Source organism: Aquarana catesbeiana, linkage group LG08 (assembly GCF_042186555.1).
Source record: "Aquarana catesbeiana isolate 2022-GZ linkage group LG08, ASM4218655v1, whole genome shotgun sequence".
NCBI lineage: Eukaryota > Metazoa > Chordata > Amphibia > Anura > Ranidae > Aquarana > Aquarana catesbeiana.
In genome coordinates, this window is record NC_133331.1 from 226,266,860 (window position 1) to 226,291,871 (window position 25,012).

The 25,012-nt window shown below is 44.3% G+C and overlaps 1 protein-coding gene across 1 annotated transcript in view; it reads left to right on the forward strand.

Annotated features, from left to right (window-relative positions):
• LG08H10orf53 (linkage group 08 C10orf53 homolog) overlaps nucleotides 1-25,012 on the forward strand; it is a 62,725-nt gene that overhangs the window by 16,079 nt on the left and 21,634 nt on the right. The window lies entirely within an intron of this gene.

Genomic DNA, 25,012 nt, shown 5'->3' on the forward strand with positions numbered 1-25,012 from the left:
TGGGCGGAAGCGACGTCAAAACGTCACTTCCGCCCACGCCTCTTAAAGGCATATTTTGTTCAATGTCATTATTTTAAATGACTTTTTTTTATTGCATTTTAGTGTAAATATGAGATCTGAGGTCTTCTTGATCCCAGATCTCATATTTAAAAGGTCCTGTCATGCTTTTTTCTATTACAAGGGATGTTTACATTCCTTGTAATAGGAATAAAAGTGACACAATTTTAAACAGTGTAAAAATAAATAATGTAAAATAAATAATAAAAATTAAAAACATTTTTTTTTAAAACCCCCCGTCCCGACGAGCTCGCGCGCAGAAGCGAACGCATACGCGAGTAGCTCCCGCATATGAAAACGGTGGTCAAACCACACATGTGAGGTATCGCCACGACCAGTGGAGCGAGAGCAATAATTCTAGCCCTAGACCTCCTCTGTAATGCAAAACATGCAACCTGTAGAATTTTTTAAACGTCGCCTATGGAGATTTTTGAGGGTAAAAGTTTGACGCCATTCCACGAGCGGGTGCAATTTTGAAGTGTGACATGTTGGGTATCAATTTACTTGCCGTAACATTATATTTCACAATATAAAAAAAAATTGGGCTAACTTTACTGTTGTCTTATTTTTTTATTCAAAAAAGTGAATTTTTTCCAAAAAAAGTTCGCTTTTAAGACCGCTGTGCAAATACGGTGCAAAAAAAAGTATTGCAACGACCGCCATTTTATTCTCTAGGTTAAAAAACAAACCATATATAATATTTGGGGGTTCTAAGTAATTTTCTAGCAAAAAAACCTGTTTTAAACATGTAAACACCTAAAATCCAAAACGAGGCTGCTCCTTAAATGGTTAAGACTATTTTTTTTTTAAATGTACCCTTTGCCCTAAAGCATCCTCTTAGCACCCACCCCCTGCCTCCCCCATAAATGCCTTAACCATTTTGCTGCTAGATGCATTTTTGTATTATTTGCATCCATGTTAAAATGTACAGTGTATTCATAAAGTATTCAGACCCCATCCACTTTTTTTCAGTGTTGTTATGTTGCAACCTGGTACTACAGTTATTTAAATATTTTTTTTCTCATTGATCTGCACTCAATACCCTAGAAGAAAAAAAGAAAAAAACTGAAAGGGGAAGTTTGGCCATACGTCAAACTTCACGTTAGTGCAGTTTGTTCTCCACTGTGACGTCACTCAGCCAGTCCAGGCTCCAGACAGATCCCGACCATATGGTCGAGATCCACCCAGATTCCTGGACCGGCGCCAGGCGCAGCTTAACAGGAACAAGAACCCGCTCTAGGTGTCCGAGTCATAAAATCTCTCCCTCCACAAGGTGCAGGTGGTGGCTCAGTATGCAATTAGCATATAAAAAGAATTTGATCCGGATGGCCGCACTCCAACGATAATTTCTTTATTAGTTATCCATACAACAAAAGATGGAATCACTAGCTAACACGTTTCACACTGTAACTACTGGTGCTTACTCATAGCTGGCTTTTTAACCAAATGACAATGATTTATATACACACATGCTAAAATCGGTTAACGAGATAGACAAGGTGGGTTTGATTAGAAAATTGATGAATCAACACATTCTTGTTGCACGTGGTAACTTGAATTTAGTTGACACCACTTTAGATCTACTGAGACCCCTATCCTACACGATCTGACTACTCCAATGCAATTCAGACAATGATAACCCACATCGCTGTTAAAACATATACATTTCATGATGTTTATGATAGCTAGTGACATATGTGTAAACTTCTAAAAACATAGGAAGCAAAAACATCAAAGAGCGAACATCAAAACAGGAAACCCTACACGTGTTAACATGTGTATATAGCGTCAATGATGCTGGAGGAGGGAAAGATACTTAAAGCGGCGTTCCACACAAAAATGGAACTTCCGCTTTTCGGAACCCTCCCCCCCTCCGGTGTCACATTTGGCACCTTTCAGGGGGGAGGGGGGTGCAGATATTTGCACCCACTTCCGGGATAGACTCCCATGGGAGTCTATGCCTCTTCCCGTCCCGACCGCGCTGTCTGCTGGGAGCATACAGCTCCCAGGAGAGAGCGGGGACCACTAGGGACGCGCAGCGCGACTCGCGCATGCGCAGTAGGGAACCGGGAAGTGAAGCCGCAACGCTTCACTTCCTGATTCCCTCACCTAGGATGGTGGCGGCAGCTGCCGAGAACCGAGCTGGTTCTCGGCGTCCCCTGCCGACATCGCTGGACCCTGGGACAGGTAAGTGGCCATGTATTAAAAGTCAGCAGCTGCAGTATTTGTAGCTGCTGGCTTTTAATATTTTTTTTTTTTGGCGGTGTGGGTGAACCCCCGCTTTAAAAATATCTCTGCAAAAGATGGCATCAGCCTCAAAATTTAGAGATGTATGTCTCTAACACAGTATTTCATATATTGAAAACGGCTTTGTTATATTAACAAACTCCCCATCCAGTATGGATCTGAACACTTATTAACCCATTACCGAACATAGTGGTTCCCTCGTAGAGTTGCCTTTTAACATTTACTTTCCAGGCTTCATGTTGTATGGATTTTAACTAATAAAGAAATTATCGCTGGAGTGAGGCCATCCGGATCAAATTCTTTTTATATGCCAGGCTCAGCTTCTCAGCAATACACTTAGAGCTTGAGCCAGCCCCTCCCACCCCCTCCACAGCCGAGCAGGAAGGGGGAGCAGAGAGCCACTTATAAATACTCAGGGTTAACAGCGCTCGGGACCTTTGGTCAGTGAAAATCAACTAGAGTTCCATTGTAAGATCCCTGATAGTAAGAAAATGTTCAGTGTGGCTTTACCATAAACTCAGAAACCACTTAGGTCATGAAAGCAAATAGTCATAAAAGATAACATAGTCATATTGTGTGAGCGGTACCATTACAAGTTGCCATAGCCAGGGTGGAAGATTGGTTAAGCAGGCCTTCCTCACAGGGGGTGTCTGGCGCTGATGTGTTAACCCATACTGGGCAGGAAGGTTTGCAGCATCCAGCCAAACGAGCCAGCTCGGCAAGCCAGCACACTGGAAGTGTCGTAGCGGGATGGACAGGTCCTAGTTAAAAGTGGATCAAGCCTTGTCATAAACCCATATAGACCTCCAAAGGATCACCGTGAGCCTGCAGAGCTCTGCAGGCATGGGGCTGGCTGGAGCAGAGTTCTTGGTGGAAGTACAGCTGTCAGGCTTCAGGCTGGAACATAAGGAAAAGCAGCTTCCAGAAGTAGCACAATAGCTGCACTTCCAAAAAGCTCCTCTCTCGGCTGAGTGATGGTGACAGAAGGGGGACGGGGTGTGGCTACATGTTTCAGGACAGACTGAAGTGCCCCTTTATCAAATCATATTTGGCTAGAAGCTGCAAACCTTCCTGCCTGGTTTGGTTTAACACATCAGCGCCCCAGACACCCCCAATGAGGAAGGCCTGCTCAACCGATCTTCCACCTCTGCCACGGCAATTGATAATGATACTGCTTGCACGATTTTGATTGTATGATATCTTTTAGGACTTTTTGCTTTTTGGCTTAATACATGTATTTTGAGTTATTTAGAAGCCCTGCTGAAAGTTTTCTTCCTATCATGAATCTCACAATGGAACTCTGATTGATTTTCACTGACCAAGGGTCCCAATTGCTATTAACCCTGAGTATTTCTCTGTCCAGTCCAAGTCTAACTCTGTCCAAGTGCTCTTCACAGCAGCTGGGACATTTCAGTGTCTTTTCCCTTATACACCTGTGGTATCATTGACCTAGCACTTGGAACTGTTTGGGTTTCAGTCCCTTTACTTAGTACTTTGTTGGAGCACCTTTGGCAGCAATTACAGCCTCAAGTCTTTGAATGGAGACCGTTGGTGGACAGCCATTTTCAGGTTTCTCCAGAGATGTCCAGTAAGGTTCAAGTCAGGGCTCTGGCTGGGTCACTCACTCTGGCTGTGTGCTTAGGATCGTTGTCATGTTGGTAGGTTATCCTTCAGCCCAGGCTGAGGTCCTGAGCTCTGTGGAACAGGTTTTCATTGACAAGCGCTCTGCACTTTGACATTTCTTATATAGGCAAGGGGCAGGGCCACCTGGTTACTTCACCTGCTGGTACCATCCCCCTTCTGTCGTCACATGCCCAGCATGCACCAGAGCCCCCCTGCCCCAAAGCACCCAACTCCCCATGTTGAGGGCATGTGGCCTGGTATGGTTCAGGAGGGCTGCATGCCCAGCAGCATGCCCGGATAAAGGTCTGGTATGGATTTTGTCATTGTTTTTTTTAATTATTTTAGCGTGGGTATCCCCCCTCAATCCATACCTGTCCCGAAGGGTCTGGTATGAACTAGGAGGGGGACCCCACGCCTCTTTTTTCTTTATTTTTTTCAATAGCTGGGTGCCGGCAGTTGTAACCGCGAGTCATTTTAAATGGGATTTGACTCGGTTTTTTTCTTTGAAAATGTCATTTTTGCTACAGCATGATTTCTGCATGCTACAACTGCGCCACTTTACAGGCACATTAACTGCTTGCCGCCCGCCCCGCCGCCAAATGATGGTGGGGCGGTGCAGCTCTCATTCTGGGACGCTGTCACATGACCCGTGGGGGTGCGCAGTGCGGCGATCGCAGCCGCGCTGTGTTGCTGGGACACGGCACGACCCCGATATCTGGAAAGAGCCGCGTCCTCGGCTCTTTAACCATGTGATTGGCTGTGTCCAATCACAGCCTGTCACATGTAAACAAGGAAGTGCCGGTAATCGGCGCTCCTTGCCTCACACTGACAGAGTGCGAGGAGAGGAGAGCCGATCAGCGGCATCTCCTCACAGGGGAAAGCTAGGAATGTAATCAGGGCACTGATCATCAGTGCCCTGATTACAATAATGTCACAAATCAGTGCCCACCATTTCCCACCAATGCCAGCTATCAGTGCCCATCAGTGGCCACAAGTGCCACCAACCAGTGCCCATTAGCGATGCCAGTCAGTGCTGGCAATCAGTGCTGCCTATCAGTGCTGCCCATCAATTCCCATCACTGCTGTCAATCAATGCCCATCAGTAATGTCCATCAGTGTCGCCCATCAGTGCCACCCATCAATGCCCATCAGTACCGCCTATCTGTGCTGCCTATCAGTGCCACCTATCAGTGCCCACCAGTGCCACCTATTAGTGCCCATCAGTGCCACCTAACAGTGCCCATCAGTGCCACCTATCAGTGCCCATCAGTGCCACCTATCAGTGCCCATAAGTGCGACATATTAGTGCCTCCTCATCAGTGCCACCTAATCAGTGCCCATAAGTGCCGCCTCAGCAGTGCCCATAAGTGCCACCTCATCAATGCCCACCAGTTCAGCCTATCAGTGCCGATCAGTGCCGCCTCATCAGCGCACATCAGTGAAGGCAAAAAATTACTTAGTTACAAAATTTACCGACAGAAAAAGTAAAAAAACTTTTTTTTTTCAAAATTTGTGGTCTTTTTTTTTTTTTTTTGTAAAAACTAAAAAATCCAGCAGTGATTAAATACCACTAAAAGAAAGCTCTATTTGTGTGAAGAAAATGATAAAAAATGTGTTGGGGTACAGTGTAGCACGACCGCGCAATTGTCATTTAAAGTGCGACAGCGCTGAAAGCTGAAAAATGGCTTGGGCAGGAAGGGGGTGTAAGTGCCCGGTAGGCAAGTGGTTAAGGGGACCCCCCCAGGCACTATAATTAAAGGAATTTTTCATTTGCACTTTAGGCATAATTAAAATCACTGCTCCTGAAAAAAATTATCATTTTTAATTTGTTTTTTTATTGAAACATGTCCCCCAGGACAGTACCCAGACCCCCATACCCCTTTTATGGCCAGTTACTTGCATATAAGTCTTCAAAATGGTCATTTTTGAATTTTCCTGATCGTCTCCCATGCACTTCATTGGGGTTCGCAGTTCAGGTTAAAACATTTCCCCTGTTCGGGAGCTCTGCTGTGAAAATTGCAAAAAAATTGATAACTCTTTTGAAGCCTTTCTGCTCTCTGGGACTGGGGTTGTCCTTAGCACACTGTAGAAATAAATAAAAGAATGAAGGCGCACTGGCCTAGTGCATTATCCAAATGTTCCATTATGCACAAATGTTATTAAAATAGAATGAAATAAATAGATACTACTCATAGGTAGTATAGGAGATCATCTGACAACTCTACTTAGTTGCACTCTCTCAAACTCTCCAATCACTCGAGCATAGGGGAGACCTTACCAGGGTCCCTGCTGGCTAACGCGTTTCAAAGGCATATCCTTCTTCATCAGAGAAGACTGTGGCTTTGATGAAGAAGGGCGTGCCTTTGAAACGCGATGGCCAGCAGGGACCCTGGTGAGATCCCCCTATGCTCGCGTGATCAGAGAGTTTGAGAGAGTGCAAATAAGTACAGTTATCAAATGAGCTCTTATACTACCTATGTTTATGAGTAGTATCTATTTATTTCATTCTATTTTAATAAAATTTGTAGGATAATGCACTAGGCCAGCGCACCCTCTCTTATTTATTTCTACAGCTGTGTCAAACACTGCCCTGAAAACTACCTGTTGTGGTGATAAAACACTCCACTTCACTGCACAAAGATTTTCTAGATCCCAGGACAACAAGCTACGCACCAGCAAACAGAGCGATCATCATTAGGGCAGGTAAACCAAGCAGTTAACCCTTTACATATACAGAATAGCCACCACCACATGTTTTTAATGTAAAGGTGAAACTTACAGCATCCACAGTTGCAATTCAGACCTTTAACCACTTCAGCCCCGGAAGGATTTACCCCCTTCCTGATCAGAGCACTTTTTACAATTTGGCACTGCGTCGCTTTAACTGCTAATTGCGCGGTCATGCAATGCTGTACCCAAACGAAATTTGCGTCCTTTTCTTCCCACAAATGGAGCTTTCTTTTGATGGTATTTGATCACCTCTGCCTTTTTATTTTTACACGGAAAAAGACCGAAAATTTTGAAAAAAATTGATATTTTCTACTTTTTGTTCTAAAAAAAATCCAATAAACTCAATTTTAGTCATACATTTAGGCCAAAATGTATTCGGCCACATGTCTTTGGTAAAAAAAATGTCAATAAGTGTGTATTTATTGGTTTGCGCAAAAGTTATAGCGCCTACAAACTAGGGTACATTTTCTGGAATTTACACAGCCTTTAATTTATGACTGCCTATGTTGTTTCTTGAGGTGCTAAAATGGCAGGGCAGTACAAAACCCCCACAAATGACCCCATTTTGGAAAGTAGACACCCCAAGGAAATTGCTGAGAGGCATGTTGAGCCCATTGAATATTATTTTTTTTTGTCCCAAGTGATTGAATAATGACAAAAAAAAAAATTACAAAAAGTTGTCACTAAATGATATATTGCTCACACAGGCCATGGGCATATGTGGAATTGCACCCCAAAATACATTTAGCTGCTTCTCCTGAGTATGGGGATACCACATGTGTGGGACTTTTTGGGAGCCTAGCCGCGTACGGGGCCCCGAAAACCAATCACTGCCTTTAGGATTTCTAAGGGCGTACATTTTTGATTTTACTCCTCACTACCTATCACAGTTTTGAATGCCATAAAATGCCCAGATGGCATAACCCCCCCCCAAATGACCCCATTTTGGAAAGTAGATACCCCAAGCTATTTGCTTTGAGGCATGTTGAGTCCATGGAATGTTTTATATTTTGACACAAGTTGCGGGAAAGTGACAAATTTTTTTTTTTTTTTTTTTGCACAAAGTTGTCACTAAATGATATATTGCTCACACAGGCCATGGGCATATGTGGAATTGCACCCCAAAATACATTTAGCTGCTTCTCCTGAGTATGGGGATACCACATGTGTGGGACTTTTTAGGAGCCTAGCCGCGTACGGGGCCCCGAAAACCAATCACCGCCTTCAGGATTTCTAAGGGCGTGAATTTTTGATTTCACTCTTCACTGCCTATCACAGTTTCGGAGGCCATGGAATGCCCAGGTGGCACAAACCCCCCCCAAATGACCCCATTTTGGAAAGTAGACACCCCAAGCTATTTGCTGAGAGGCATGGGGAGTATTTTGCAGCTCTCATTTGTTTTTGAAAATAAAGAAAGACAAGAAAAAAAATGTTTTTTTTCTTTTTTCAATTTTCAAAACTTTGTGACAAAAAGTGAGGTCTGCAAAATACTCACTATACCTCTCAGCAAATAGCTTGGGATGTCTACTTTCCGAAATGGGGTCATTTGGGGGGGGGGTTTGTGCCACCTGGGCATTCCATGGCCTCCGAAACTGTGATAGGTAGTGAAGAGTGAAATCAAAAATTTACGCCCTTAGAAAGCCTGAAGGCGGCGCTTGGTCTTCGGGGTCCCGTACGCGGCTAGGCTCCCAAAGAGTCCCACACATGTGGTATCCCCGTACTCAGGAGAAGCAGCAGAATGTATTTTGGGGTGTAATTTCACATATTCTCATGGCATATTTGAGCAATATATCATTTAGTGACAACTTTGTGCAAAAAAAAAAAAAAAATTGTCTCTTTCCCGCAACTTGTGTCACAATATAAAATATTCCATGGACTCGACATGCCTCTCAGCAAATAGCTTGGGGTGTCTACTTTCCAAAATGGGGTCATTTGGGGGGGTTTTGAACTGTCCTGGCATTTTATGCAGAACATTTAGAAGCTTATGTCACACATAACCCACTCTTCTAACCACTTGAATACAAAGCCCTTTCTGACACTTTTTGATTACATGAAAAAATTATTTTTTTTGCAAGAAAATTACTTTGAACCCCCACACATTATATATTTTTTTAAAGCAAATGCCCTACAGATTAAAATGGTGGGTGTTTCATTTTTTTTTTCACACAGTATTTGCGCAGCGATTTTTCAAACGCATTTTTTGGGGAAAAAACACACTTTTTTAAATTTTAATGCACTAAAACACACTATATTGCCCAAATGTTTGATGAAATAAAAAAGATGATCTTAGGCCGAGTACATGGATACCAAACATGACATGCTTTAAAATTGCGCACAAACGTGCAGTGGCGACAAACTAAATACATTTTTAAAAGCCTTTAAAAGCCTTTACAGGTTACCACTTTAGATTTACAGAGGAGGTCTACGCTAAAATTACTGCCCTCGATCTGACCTTCGCGGTGATACCTCACATGCATGGTGCAATTGCTGTTTACATTTGACGCCAGACCAACGCTTGCGTTCGCCTTAGCGCGAGAGCAGGGGGGACAGGGGTGCTTTTTTTTTTTTTTTTTTATTATTTTTTTTATCTTATTTTTAAACTGTTCCTTTCATATATTTTTTTTTAAAATCATTTTTATTGTTATCTCAGGGAATGTAAATATCCCCTATCGTAGCAATAGGTGGTGACAGGTACTCTTTTTTGAAAAAATTGGGGTCTATTAGACCCTAGATTTCTCCTCTGCCCTCAAAGCATCTGACCACACCAAGATCGGTGTGATAAAATGCTTTCCCAATTTCCCAATGGCGCTGTTTACATCCGGCAAAATCTAAGTCATAAAATGCTCGTAGCTTCCTGTTTCTTAGGCCATAGAGATGTTTGGAGCCACTCTGGTCTCTGATCAGCTCTATGGTCAGCTGGCTGAATCACCGGCTGCATTCTCAGGTTCCCTGTTGAGACAGGAGAGCCAGAGAAAAACACGGAAGATGGGGGGGGGGGCATTCCCTCCCACTGCTTGTAAAAGCAGTCTAGAGGCTAATTAGCCACTAGGATTGCTTTTACATGAAAGCCGACCGCTGGCTGAAAAGAATGATACCAAGATGATACCTAAACCTGCAGGCATCATTCTGGTATAACCACTCAAAGTCGTGAATGGCGTACCTGAAGACAAAAAAATGGTTAACAATAAAGCACAGTAAATGGTAAAGTATAAAAAATTGCAGACCTGAAAAACAAACATGATAAAACATAATAACAATAAAACATTGCAGAATAGAATACAGTAAAAAAGAGCAGAACAATAGAGAGAGAATAGAGAGAGAGAGAACAATAAAACGACAACTATTTTTTTTTATTTTATATTTTTGTATGTGTTTTTTTTTTTTTTGTTTTTGTTTTTTTACACTTTTTTTTGTAACTAACTTTTATAACTGTAACCGGTTCCAGGTTAGGGTCTCTCAAAATGTGATGGCATCTTGGGAGACCCTGTGAAAGTGTGTCTAGTCTGTGCAATGCTGTACCCTACGCTAATACTCAACTAGTGTATGGTAGCGTTCAAAACATTCACCAATGCAAAGACCAGGATTGTCAGGACAGGAGGGACAATAATAGAGGGTGTCACGTCTATATCCGCGCTTGCTGCAGACACAACATCTTTTTTGGGGGGGTTCGTTGGGTAGGGGTACTCGGGAGGACATAAAAATGCCTCTCATGCAGCCGACTGCATTTGGTTGGGGATGTGAATGGGGGAAGTACGGGCGCTGCAGAAGTGGTCGGTTCCCAATTAGGATTGGCGAATGCAGCAGGAAGGGCACTATGGGCACGACGGGCCTGTGTTTGTCTTTTTGGTGGCAGCGGGACACTACTTGTGCTTGCCACCTCACCAGCTTGAACTGCACTTATGGGACTCACCACGTCACCAAGTGTTACTGCAGTGCTGGTTTGACTATGACCGGGGTGTACTAGGCCGCTGGCGCTTGCCAGTTCACCAAAACGCTACCAAAAAAACTGTTAGCGATCGCAGGGATCAGGCCTGACTCTGCGAACGCTGCAGTTATGCGTTTAGTGTTTTGTAAGTGACAGTGATCGATCGATACTGCACTTGGGTGGGCTGGGCCGGGCAAAACGCAGGTGCTAGCAGGTATCTGGGCTGATCCCGCTAACACTGTGTTTTTGGGAACCCTAAACTGCTGGGGACGCTAGTATAGATCTGATCGGATCAGGTATTGATCTTATCAGATACTATACCACTAAGGGAGGTGTACGATGCGTGCGTGGGTGTTAGCGCGACTGGCGCTAACCTGACGCTGCCTGGGGCTTGCCAGTTCACCAAAACGCTACCAAAAAAACTGTTAGCGATCGCAGGGATCAGGCCTGACTCTGCGAACGCTGCAGTTATGCGTTTAGCGTTTTGTAAGTGACAGTGATCGATCGATACTGCACTTGGGTGGGCTGGGCCGGGCGGAGGGGCAAAACGCAGGTGCTAGCGGGTATCTGGGCTGATCCCGCTAACACTGCGTTTTTGGGAACCCTAAACTGCTGGGGACGCCAGTATAGATCTGATCGGATCAGATATTGATCCGATCAGATACTATACCACTAAGGGAGGCGTATGCTGCGTGCGTGGGTGTTAGCGGTACTGGCGCTAATCTGACGCTGCCTGGGGCGACGCATATCACCGCCGGGCGATCAGGGGGCTAAACCTTTATTCAGTAATAAACGGCGGGTGCCCTGACACTATGAAAAATAAACTAACTAACCAGCGTCACCCGTAACGGTTATACGGTGATCAGTGGTGAAAGGGTTAACTAGGGGGCAATCAAGGGGTTAAAACATTTATTAGGTAGTATATGGGGGTCCCTGTCGCTATAAAATGCTGACGGCGAACCTAAATATTTACGTTCCTAACTAGCGTCACCAGTGACACTAATACAGCGATCAGAAAAATGATCGCTTAGCGACACTGGTGACAGGGGGTGATCAAGGGGTTAAAACTTTATTAGGGGGGGTTAGGGGGGTATCCTAGACCTAAAGGGGGGTAACACTCACTGTCCTACCACAGTAACTGTCACTAACTGACACCATGCAGTAATCAGAAAAAAAAAAAAAAATACTGCTTGGTGTCAGTGTTACAGGGAGGGGGGAGGGGTGATTGGGGGGGGATCGGGGGGGCGATCGGGGGGGGGATCGGGGGTGTAAAGTATGCCTGGCATGTTCTACTGTGTGTGTGTGTGTGTTGGTGCACTTACATGTATTCTCTCCTCGGTGCTAGAACGGAAACTGCCGAGCCGAGGAGAGATGACATCACATCCTCTGCCTGTGTGTACTATACACAGGCAGGGGATGTTCCTCATTGGCTGGGAGCGATCGCGAGGGGGGGGCCACGATCGGATGGTCTCCCCCTCGTCTCTCATCGCTCCTAGCCAAATGCCGACCGCCGCTGGCACCGGGGGGGGGGGGGTCCGATTGGACCCCCCGCCCGCGGGAAGGCAATCACGTATGGGTACGTGATTTTGCCTGCCCGTGCCATTCTGCTCACGTATATATGCGTGAGGCGGTCGGCAAGTGGATAAAAAATGTCTATTACTCGCTGCCATACCCAGACAGGAATGTAACAGCGTTGTACCCTGCCATAGCTCCTTCGAAGAGGAAAAATACCCAATTTCTTGTTAGAGCATTCAGCGATTCAGCATACCAATTTATATATACTGTACATTGTTTTAATAAAAAGGCAAGAAAAACAGTGCAGTTGAAATGTACAAAAAAATACCTCAAAATAGAGATAAGCAACAGTAAAATAAAAGGGTTTGAAAAATGAAGTCATTGGCCCACTTAATATGACTCTCAGTATCCTTGGCAGCTCTGTTGGTAGAAAAAGAGCACAGAACTACGAATGCAACACCTTTACCATGTCCCTTAAGAGGGTGTCACAGCTAACGCCACTCAAAGGAGGGGGTTTATTAGAGCGTATTTTATTATTATTATTATACAGGATTTATATAGCGCCAACAGTTTGAGCAGCGCTTTACAACATGAGGGAAGACAGTACAGTTACAATACAATCCAATACAGGTGGAATCAGAGGGCCTATTATGCTCAGCAGACATACCCTTAATGCCAACTATTCTAAATAAATGTATATTATCACATGAAAAGGTTTTACAATCCAACAACCATCATATTTTTTAGAAGAATGATATTTTACGATTTGTTCGATAAAACACTTAATATACAATGCCTTGAAAAAGTTTTCATGCCCCTTGAAATTTTGCACATTTTGTGATGTTACAACCAAAAACGTAAATGGATTTTATGTAATAGACCAACACAAAGTGGCACATAATTGTGAAGTGGAGAGAAAATGATAAATGGTTTTGCAAATTTTTTTATAAATAAATATCTGAAAAGTGTGATGTGATTTTGTATTTAGCCCCCTTTACTCTGATACTCCTAACTGAAATCTTGTGGCCAATTGCCTTCAGAAGTCACCTAATTAGTAAACAGAGTCCACCTGTGTGTAATTTAATCTTAGTATAAATACAGCTGTTATGTTAAGCCCTTAGAGGTTTGTTAGAGAACCTTAGTGAACAAACAGCATCATGAAGGCCAAGGAACACACCAGACAGGTCAGGGATAAAGTTGTGGAGATGGGGTTAGGTTATAAAAAAATATCCCAAGCTTTGAACATCTTACGGAGTATTGTTCAATCCATCACCTGAAAGTGGAAAGAGTATGGCACAACTGCAAACCTACTAAGACATGGCCATTCACCTAAACTGACAGGCCAGGCAAGTAGAGCATTAATCAAAGAAGCAGCCAAAAGGCCCATGGTAACTCTGGAGGAGCTTCAGAGATCCACAGCTCAGGTGGGAGAATCTGTCCACAGGACAATTATTAGTCATGCACTCCACAAATCTTGCCTTTATGGAAGAGTGGTAAAAATTAGTCCATTTTTGAAAGAAAGCCATAAGAAGTCCTGTGTGTTTTTTTTTTTGCGAGAAGCCATGTGGGGGAAACAGCAAACACGTGGAAGAAGGTGCTCTTGTCAGATGAGACCAAAATTTAACTTTTTGGTCTAAAAGCAAAACGCTATGTGTTGCGGAAAACTAACACTGCACATCACACTGAACACACCATCCCCACCGTGAAACATGGTGGTGTCAGTATCATTTTGTGGGGATGCTTTTCTTCAGCAGTGACAGAGAAGCTGGTCAGAGTTGATGGGAAAATAGATGAAGCCAAATACAGGGCAATCTTAGAGGAAAACCTGTTGGAGTCTGCAAAAAAGACTTGAGACTGGGGCGGAGATTCACCTTCCAGCAAGACAATGACCCTAAACATACAGCCAGAGCTACAATGGAATGGTTTAGATCAAAGCATATTCATGTGTTAGACTGGCCCAGTCAAAGTCCAGACCTAAATCCAATTAAGAATCTGTGGCAAGACTTTAAAATTGCTGTTCACAGACGCTCTCCATCCAATCTGACAGAGCTTGAGCTATTTTGCAAAAAAGAATGGGCAAAAATGTCACTCGCTAGATGCGTAAAGCTGGTAGACACATCCCCAAAAAGACTTGCAGCTGTAATTGCAGAGAAATGTAGTTCTACAAATTATTGACTCAGGGGGGCTGAATACAAATGCACGCCACACTTTTCACATATTTATTTGTAAAACATTTTCGAAACCATTTATCATCTTCCTTCCACTTCACAATTATGTGCCATTTTGTGTTGGTCTACCACAAAAAATCCTAATAAAATACATTTATGTTTTTGGTTGTAACATGACAAAATGTGGAAAATTCCAAGGGGTATGAATACTTTTTCAAGGCCCTATAGCTGTTATGTATATGTCCCCCTAGGAGGTCTAATATATTTTATTAGCATTCTGGAACTTGTACTTCTGGTGTGTTCACGGTCTAACTGATTAGTATCTTCTTTTACATGCATGTAACTACTTTTTATAAAATGAAGGTAACTCAATTACAGCAAGAACGATGGAATATGTATAAATTCAGTGTTTGGTCAAAATAGATCATTTTCCCCAATCTGACAGATATGTCTCCCTAAAAAGGATTCTCTAGACTTAGGGCTCTTTCACACGGGGCGGATCAGTGATGATCCGCCCCGTGAACACCCGCTGGCTCAGCGGGGATCGCTCCGCCGATCCCCGCTGAGCAGAAAGATGACAGGTCCATCGCTGCACGCTGTGCAGCTACGGACCTGTCAGAGCGCCGCTCTCCCCTATGGGGGATCGGATGATGACGGACCGTAGAGTCCGTCGTCACCTGATCCGATCCGAAAACGGATGGAAAAGTAGGTTTTTCCTCCGTTACACTTTTCGGATCGGAGCGGCGTCGGATGTCAGCGGACATGTCACCGCTGACATCCGACGCTCCATAGGGATACATGTATGTCCGTTTTTCATCCGAAAACGGAAGGATGAAAAACGGACATACGGATCCCCCGTGTGAAAGAGCCCTTACAGATTGGCCATTTATAACATTTTCCAGGAAATTTTTATAAACATTTTATATGTACACAAACTAGATCAGTGACACATGTGGCCTCTGTATAATTTGCAATGTTATAAGCAGTTCTAGACACATTTGTTTCCTTTTTACTATCTTGTTACCAGTCTGTCATTAACCCACAACCAGAACTGTTATCCAGTTTCAGTTTCAGTCATCTACCAGTCATTTAGTCTTGCACAAATAAGAAGCAATCATTTATTATTGATGGCAGGTCACTAGGGCTAGTTTAAAGGACAGCCATACTAGATTGTTATATGCATACTAGATTTGCTTTTAAAATGGACTTTACTTCTTATTGTCAGACTATATACTGCAACAATACAAGGAAGGTTTACACCCCTAATGGGGGCATCTGAGATCGATTACTAAATAGGAAATTCAGCAATCCAGGAAAAACATTATTTGTTTCATTGTTATATATATATATATATATATATATATGTAAGCATTTTTTTAAATTTGTAGTGATACATTTTGAAGCTCATGTGTTAGTGAGTGATCTATATAAATTATATGCAAACATCTTGTATTATAAAAAGGTATTTGAAACACTGTACAGTATGTGTGCTTGGCTACATTTGTCTGCAGATTTTCACCTGAATAAGGCATCACTACATCTGCAGACATGGGGAAATCTGCAGTACAAGGTAGCCATACCTATTATAGAAGGAATAAAGCTGGTCGTACATGGCCCAGGTTTCATCTGATTCAGCAACTGGCGCTGTGGGTGGGGCTGACCCGGCGTGACAAACTCTGATTGAAAATTCAGCGGAGCTGGATGGAAAACAGATGCAGTCAATGTTTGGTCATTAAGAAGTCATGTGTTTTCCTGCTACTTGAATACAATAGCCGATGAGGGAGACTCCTTCCTTCATCCATGATGTTTTGTGTGGATAAAGGAATACATTAGTGTTCTTTCATGGCTGAATGAGATAAGTTTATGCACGTATGGCAATATGTCTATGGGTAATATAGATATTGTAAAAAGTAAAATAAGCTAGATGCATAAATTGTACAAATAGCTTAATATTAGGCCTAAATTTAAGCTTGACATTTATGACCCTATTCTGGCTCTGTCAAGTTTGTAGGACTTTAGGTGGCTATAGGGAAGCTTATTGTATTGAGGTATTGTTTATTTATGCCTTGCAATGGCCCTGCCTACACAATCTAGTCCATATTAACTATCTGAAGATGAGTAGAGCGGGGTGGAAAACTACAAATGTGTTGGGAGTAATGCAAATATAGCCCTATGGGACCTAACTCTAATGCCGCGTACACACGGGCGGACTTTTTGACCGGACTGGCCTGATGGACTTTTGACGAACTTCTGACGGACTTTTGAACGAACGGACTTGCCTACACACAATCACACCAAAGTCCGACGGATTCGTACGTGATGACGTATGACCGGACTGAAATAAGGAAGTTGATAGCCAGTAGCCAATAGCTGCCCTAGCGTGGGTTTTCATCCGCCGGACTAGCATACAGACGAGCAAATTTTTCGTGAGGACTCGAGTCAGTCAGAAAGGTTTGAAGCATGTTTCAAATCTAAAGTCCATCAGATTTTCAACTGGAAAAGTCCGCTGAAGGTCCAATGAAGCCCACACACGACCAGTCTGGTCGAAAAGTCCACTCATGTGTACGCGGCATAAGAGAATCCTTGTAATGAAGCCTTTCTGAGATTTGCCTAGGCAGCAAAAAAAGGTATTTCAGCTTTGTCAAACTGATCTGCATGGCAAATCCAGACACACAGTAGACCTATTGTCACATATATCTATGTGAAATGTTATGTTTGCAGGCTATATAAAAAAAACCCCACAGAAACACCAAACCCAGAGACATTAAAGATTATTATACAGTATCTCACCGAAGGGAGTACACCCCTCACATTTTTGTAAATTTTTTATTATATCTTTTGATGTAACAACACTGAAGAAATTATACTTTGGTACAATGTAAAGTAGTGAGTGTACAGCTTGTATAACAGTGTAAATTTGCTGTCCTCTCAAAATAACTCAACACACAGCCATTAATGTCTAAATAACTGGTGACAAAAGTGAGTACACCCCCAAGTGAAAATGGCCAAATTGGGCCCAATTAGCCATTTTCCCTCCCCGGTGTGACTTGTTAGTGTTACAAGATCTCAGGTGTGAATAGGGAGCAGGTGTGTTAAATTTGGTGTTATTGCTCTCACTCTCTCATACTGGTCACTGGAAGTGCAACATGGCACCTCATGACAAAGAACTATCTGAGTGCTAGTTCACACCATATGCATTCTGTGCGCCTTTTTTCTGCACCAAAAATGCATGCAGTGTTTTCCATGTATTCCAGTGACTCTAGTTCACACCAGTGCAGTCAGTCGCTAGTGTATGACCCGGCTTGCCTGTACCTGTCTGTGAACAGAACGCCTCCTCGCTGACTGTTAAGTCCTGCTTCCAGTCTGATCTTGTCTCCAGCCTGCCAGCTGTTCTGGCCATCTTCCTTGCTGAGAGTCTCTACACAGCATCATCGGAAGTTCCGACCAGTCGCCACATCAGTGATCCTGCCAGGCACTTGTGCCACTCTGCATTCCTGAGCTCCCTGTCTGCTCTATCAGGGGTTTTTGAGTCAGAGGATAAGAGAGGCCTTTCCCTGCATACCAGGTTCTACAATCAGGTACGTGACAGTACCAGACAGCCATGTTTGAGCCTGAGCAGGGAACCTCTCCAATGGATGAACTTCGTCGGCATCTTACTGGACTGACACAGGCCGTTAAGAGCCTACAAAAAGGTTATACCCAACTGGAAGAATGTGTCCAGGCCCTATCCTCTCCTGCTGCTCATCCAGCCTCCATCACAACTGGGACTTCTACTACACCTACAGTGATAATGTTCCCTCCAGTGCCCAAGGTTCCTACACCCGAGAGATTCTCTGGGGAATGCAGTAAATTCAGAGCGTTCTGTAATGCTTGCAAACTTTTTTTTGCCCTGCAACCACTGACTTTTTCTTTGGAGACTACCAAAGTGGGCTTTGTTATTTCCCTGCTACAAGGTGAGCCTCAGTCCTGGCCTCTACGTCTGTTGAAACAAAAAGATGCATCCCTCAACAACTTGATTACCTTCTTCCATGCGATGTCTCAGCTCTATGAGGACCCTCAACAAACTGCCACTGCAGAAGCAGCCCTGCATGCTCTCCAGCAAGGCCGCAGAGCAGCTTAGGATTATGTATCTGAATTCAGGTGCTGGGGTTCCAATACAAACTGGAATGATGCCGCCCTGCGATACCAGTTTCGTATGGGCCTTTCTGAACCCTTAAAAGATGAACTGGCCCGAGTTGGCATTCCTCAAACCTTAGATTCCCTCATTAACCTGTCTATACAAATTGATAGGCGTCTAAGGGAACGGAGGTCTGAACGAACATCAGGACCATCCCGCCCTGTGTGGATGTTACCACGAGTCTCCAGCTTCTCTAATCCTGCTCCCACAGCTCCTGTGACTTTCACCACTGATACCTCCGAACCAATGCAGTTGGGCTTGCTCCCCCCCTCACTCACCATTGAAGAGCGTCAACGCCGGCGTATCAATAACCTTTGTCTCTATTGTGGGAAACCTGGACACTATGTGAGATAATGCCCAGCAAAGCTCCGTAAGTTTTTATCCATCTCTTCTGATCATGCACCTGCCTTTCCAAGTGATTCTTCTCACCTGGCTCTCCCAATTCTTTTACAGCTTCCAGTAGGGAATACCCAGGTCACCACTATAATTGATTCTGGAGCTTGCAGCTGCTTTATGGACCTATACTTTGCCACTAGGCACCAAATCCCACTGTGACTCAGGGCTAAGGGACTTTCTGTGCATTTAGCTGATGGGTCTGCTATTAAATCAGGACTAGTCACACAAGAAACCATCCCATTGTCTGCCAGCATTGCCAGTAACCATCAGGAACGGTTGTGTTTGGATGTCATTGCATCCCCCTTGTTTCCCATTATCCTTGGCATGCCCTGGTTACAGGCCCATAACCCACACATCAATTGGACCACAGGGGAGATCAGCTTCCATTCCCCTTACTGCCGTCAACACTATCTACGGGAAGTTATTTGTGCTAACCTCATCCTTGCTATGTCTGCACTCTGATGCTGAAACCCGCCAATCTGTTCCAGCGGTATATCATAGCTTCTTGGAGGTTTTCCTTAAAAAAGGAGCAGAGACTCTTCCCCCACACAAGCCCTATGACCGCCCGATTGAGCTCTCTTTTGGAAGAATCTTCCCCCCTAACAGAACTTGAGTTGAGGACCTTAAAGATTTACATCGATGACAATTTAGAGAAGTGGTTCATCCACCCATCCACTTCTCCGGCAGGGGCAGGAATGTTCTTTGTGGAGAAAAAAAAATCACTCTCTATGGCCCTGCGTAGATTATCGTGAACTCAATAAGATCACAGGTAAAAATCGGTACCCCCTTCCCTTGGTACCGAATTGTTTCAAAGACTTGGAGCCGCAACTATATTCACTAAATTGAATCTTCGAGGGGCCTATAATTTGGTGTGGAGACCAATGGAAAACGGCTTTCCGCACCCGATTCAGGCATTTTGATTATTTGGTGATGCCCCTTGGACTGTGTAATGCTCCTGCCACTTTCCAGCACTTTGTTAATGATATTTTTAGAAACTATCTAGATCTGTTTGTTATAATATATCTGGACGATATCCTGATCTTCTCCTCATTTCTGGACAAACGCCGCGGGCATGTTGGAAGTGTGCTAAATCGGCTTCGGCAACACGGTCTTTACACAAAACCAGAGAAGTGTGAGTTTGAATGCCAAAGTATTCAATTCCTAGGGTTGATTATTTCGGTGGAAGGTATCAAGATGGATTCTCAGAAGGTTACTGCCATCCTTGACTTGCCAGTCCCTGCAGATAAAAAAGGAATCCAATGCTTTGTAGGGTTCGCTAATTTTTATCGAAAATTTATCAGGGGATTTTCAGCCATCATCTCCCCCATCACAGAGCTAACTAAGCAAGGCATCCGGTTTCATTGGTCCCCTGAGGCACAAACTGCCTTTGAAACTCTTATGCGCTGTACACACGGTCAGATTTTCCGACGGAAAAAGTGCGATCGGATTGTGTTGTCGGAAATTCCGATCGTGTGTGGGCTCCATTGGACTTTTTCCGTCGGAATTTCCGACACACAAAGTTTGAGAGCAGGCTATAAAATTTTCCGACAACAAAATCTGATCTGTTAAATTCCGATCGTGTGTACACATATCCGACGCACAAAGTGCCATGCATGCTCAGAATAAATTAAGAGATGAAAGCTATTGGCTACTGCCCCGTTTATAGTCCCGACGTACATGTTTTACATCACCGCGTTCAGAACGATCGGATTTTCCGTCAACTTTGTGCGTCCGTTTATATGCAAGACAAGTTTGAGCTAACATCCGTCAGAAAAAATCCATGGATTTTGTTGTCGGAATGTCCGATCAATGTCCGATCGTGTGTACAGGGCATAAAGAATCTGTTTATCTCTGCATCTGTCCTAAAGCATCCTGATCCAGCTTTGCCCTACATTTTGGAGGTAGACGCATCTGAAACAGCAGTCGGAGCAGTCCTTTCCCAGAGACAGGGGTCCAAGGCTCTATTGCACCCGGATATGACGTTGGAGAGCGGGAACTGTTGGCAATCAAAGCAGCACTTTAGGAGTGGTGGTACCTCTTGGAAGGAGCAGCACATCCAATCCTGATCTATACAGATCATAAAAATCTGGAATACCTAAAAGTTGCAAAGAGGTTGAAACCACGTCAGGCCAGGTGGACACTTTTCTTTACCAGATTTTCTTTTCGTATTACTTACAGGCCAGGGTCGAAGAACACGAAACCCGATGCACTTTCCCGCATGTTCAATGAATCACAAGATCCCACACCTCCGGATACCATCTTCTCTTTAGGAAACTTTCTTGTGCTTCAAGGTGATTTGCTATCACAGATCAGGCAAGCTTCCACGGGGATTCTTTCTCCTTCAGACACAACTCTGCAGGCAAGAGATGTTCTATTATGGTACAAGGGTAACATTTTTGTACCAGAAGGTCTACGAGTTGTAATCCTAGGGTCCTTCCATGACCATAGGTTGGACGGTCATTTCGGTGTATACAAGACTTCTGAACTTTTACAATGCACGTTCTGGTGGCCTCAGTTACAAAAGGATTTCAGGAAATATATGGAGTCATGCACCATGTGTATCCAAAATAAGGGTAGCAAATACAAGGCATGGGGTCCGTTGAATCCACTATCTGTCCTGGATCGACCCTCCTGGAAGATGATTTCCATGGACTTCATCGTGGAGCTTCCCCCCTCTGAATGCTGCACTACTATCTTTGTGGTAGTAGATAGACTATCAAAAATGGTGCATTTTCTTCCATTGAACCTGGAAACCTGTTCCAGTAGACTTTTGGCTTGTTCCTGACTACTCCTGGTTTCTGTCTGCATCTGATCCCAGCTTGTCCTGACTTTGCTCCTGTCTCTCCCTTGGTTACCTTGCTGCCCTCCTGTTACCAACTCAGCCTGTACCTTGACTCTGCTCCAGCCACCGCACCTGTTCCTGATCTGTCCGCTAGTGTATGATCCGGCTTGCCTGTACCTGTCTGTGTTCCGATCTACAGAACACCTCCTCGCTGACTGTTAAGTCCTGCTTCCAGTCTGATCCTGTCTTCAGCCTGCCAGCTGTTCTGGCCATCTTCCTAGCTGAGAGTCTCTCCACAGCATCATCGGAAGTTCCGACCAGCCCAAACATCAGCGATGCTGCCAGGCACTTGTGCCACTCTGCACTCCCCAGCTCCCTGTCTGCTCTATCGGGGGTTCTCGAGTCAGAGGTGTAAGAGAGGCCTTTCCCTGCATACCGGGCTCTACAATCAGGTACGTGACACTGCCAGTGCTCAGACCATATGCTGCACAATGCATAAAATTGGTCTGCATGGCTGTCGTCCCAGAAGGAAGCCTCTTCTAAAGATTGTGCACATGAAAGCCACAAACAGTTTGCTGAAGACAAACAGACTAAGGACATGGATTAATGGAACCATGCAAACAATGGGGTTATATGGCTCACTCTGGATATGGCTATACAATAGTTTAAAAATTATTATATACTGAGTGGCAGAGTGGGGCAATAGAATCAAGTCCATTACAATGAGTCCATGTAAGGATGACAAACTGCTGTCCTTGGTGCTGCAGGCTGAAAAAAAGCTAGAAGAGACTATGAAACGTGAAAGAGAACAAGAAGCAGCGCCTTCTAAGTGTAGCAGGTTTAACAATTTAATAAATAAAGAATTTTATGAAAAACACTCACAAAAGAGTGAATATATCCAGCATTGTGTAATAAAGCATCCGCTCTGTCTCGGGGTGATGCCAGGGGCTTGCTGTGTGTGATCCGGCTGAACTGGTGGCTCCCAGCACTTCCAGAAAGCTGTAATGGAACTCAGCCTGAGGAAGGAGCACGCATGCTCCGAACGCGTGCACTGCCCACCGACCCTGTCCCCGGAAGTGACGTCATCTACGAGTGTCTTCATGAACTGCTGAGTATTAGCGTCTTCAGGGACTCCCTGAGGACGCTAATACAGCGAAACATATGTCGGAGCAGAGGAGCCGCCATTCCAGGTTCTGGTACCACATCCTATCTAGGCTTGGCCTTAGGAGAGACACGGACTTCACGCCATCCCTTTAAGATTAGCTAACTTGCACATGCTTATACCTGGTGCCTGGATTGGCACTGTAACGTGAATGTAATCGCCATTTGTTGCAATTTGCTTTTATCCATTAAAAATACTACACTATGAGACCTCCCTCTATGTCTCTTGTGGAGTCATTTTTCCCATCCTAGTTTCATCTCAAGGGGCCAGTGGAGTGAAACTGTGCTGTCAGTGGAATCAATTGGTAATCCAGAAGCGCTGTTTGACCCTCCTGTAAAAAGGGGTCATAATTCTCTGGTGAGTGGCCACCCATCTCTTGAGTGCTTGTGGTGAAGAACTAGGAATCTGATTTTGAGCATCACAATTTGGTGTTGGGATTTATCATATATGGACTTTTAGCATGCAATTTATTTGCATTTGCATTTTTGATTCACTGAACATCACTAGCGCCTCATCCTTTAAAAGTGAACAGGTCACCAAATGCTCCAGGAAAATTATATTAAAGGGGCAGCTTCCATTATATTTGTTCACTGATTTCACAGGGCTCCATTCATTGTTTTTAAAATTTACACTGTTATACAAACTGTACACTCACTACTTTACATTGTAGCAAAGTGTCATTTCATCATTGTGAAAAGATATAATAAAATATTTACAAAAATGTGAGGGGTGTACTTACTTTTGTGAGATACTGTATATGTAACAACTGGTACATAAATTGACTCGGGTTTCTATAAAATAGGGCATAATAGAATAATAAAAGCAGGCACATCTGTATAAGAGTCCAAATGGGCGACAGGGTCCAAGTATGAGTCTCCGAATAGCATTGCAGGATTCTCTCATCACCCTGGGACTCGAAATCCTCCTATTGACGTCCTCCCTGTGCGCTCTGCAGTTCCAAACCTGGGACACCGGAGACCACAGGCGCCGCCGAGAGAGACCCTGCAACGCTATCCGGAGACTCATACTTGGACCCTGTCGCCCATTTGGACTCTTATACAGATGTGCCTGCTTTTACTTTGTTTTTAGTAAGTACATTACTTTATATTAAAACCTTTTAAACTTATTGCTGCACTTAGATCTGGCGCTGCTTGTCTAGTTTTATGTTTCTGCCAGAGGTTCTTCCATCCTTCAGCATGCTGCCTTCTCAGTACCAGCTACCATCCCTGTGGTAAACAACCCAGGCTACAGATCTCCACACAAAACTTCCTTACTTTTGTAGCACTCTCTACCTGAAGGTAGGTGCTAGACTAGTATTTTTCTGTAGCTCAGGGTCCAAGTACAGGTCAATTTAGCCAGGCTTGTGCTTTAGGCTGGGCCTGGTTGTTTTGATTTGGGACTGGGAGTGTTTGGTGTAGTGGGAGGTGTGGCCACCTGGGCTCTGACTCAGAAGTGACTCCCCTGCTTTCAGAAGGATTGTTCTAAAAGAGGGGTTGGATCTGAGGTTTGAGTGGCAGGCAGCTCATGTGAGGAGCTCTGACCAATTACCCTTTGGTATTGGCAGGGGGCAGGCCTCTCATGTAAGCTGAGGTCACAGGCTGCCAGGGAGGAGTTCTGGGAAGCAGGAACAAACAGAATGGAGTGTTGAGTTGCTGTTCTGGGCATCCCCCACGTGGGAATGTGCTGAGCATGGAGGAGGGATGGAGGAACCGCTAGGAGGGAGTCCTAGATAAAGATCTTCGTCTCTGAAAAGGTATAGAGCTGCTGTGACTGGGGAACACAGGACTTGTATGCTAAACAAGGTCGGTACAGAGGAAGTAGCAGTAAAGCGACGGAGAGTAGATCAGCATTCTGTGACCGGGGACACAGAACTGCCAAGTAGCAACAGGTCAGTGTGAACTGAACAAGGAAGGAGAAGCTATCCAAGAGTAGTGCAGAATACTGTGGCCGGGGGAATGCAGCGTTGATAGGCATGGACTGGCTGAGAGCAGTGGTCCGCCCATTACCATGTGTCAGGCCATCGTGGAGAGGTACCAAGTATCTCTGGTCTGGTTAAGCATAATGGTAATACCTTCCAAAAGACTGTGTGGCTGTCTGATTCTTTGGGTCATCTGGGAGAGGCTGTGTAGGCTTCTGTCTCTTTGATTCGCATAGGCAATACCATTATGGTCTGTAAGGAGGAATTATTCAGAGTGATTCTTTCTTGTCCCAATGGAAGTGAAGAAATAGT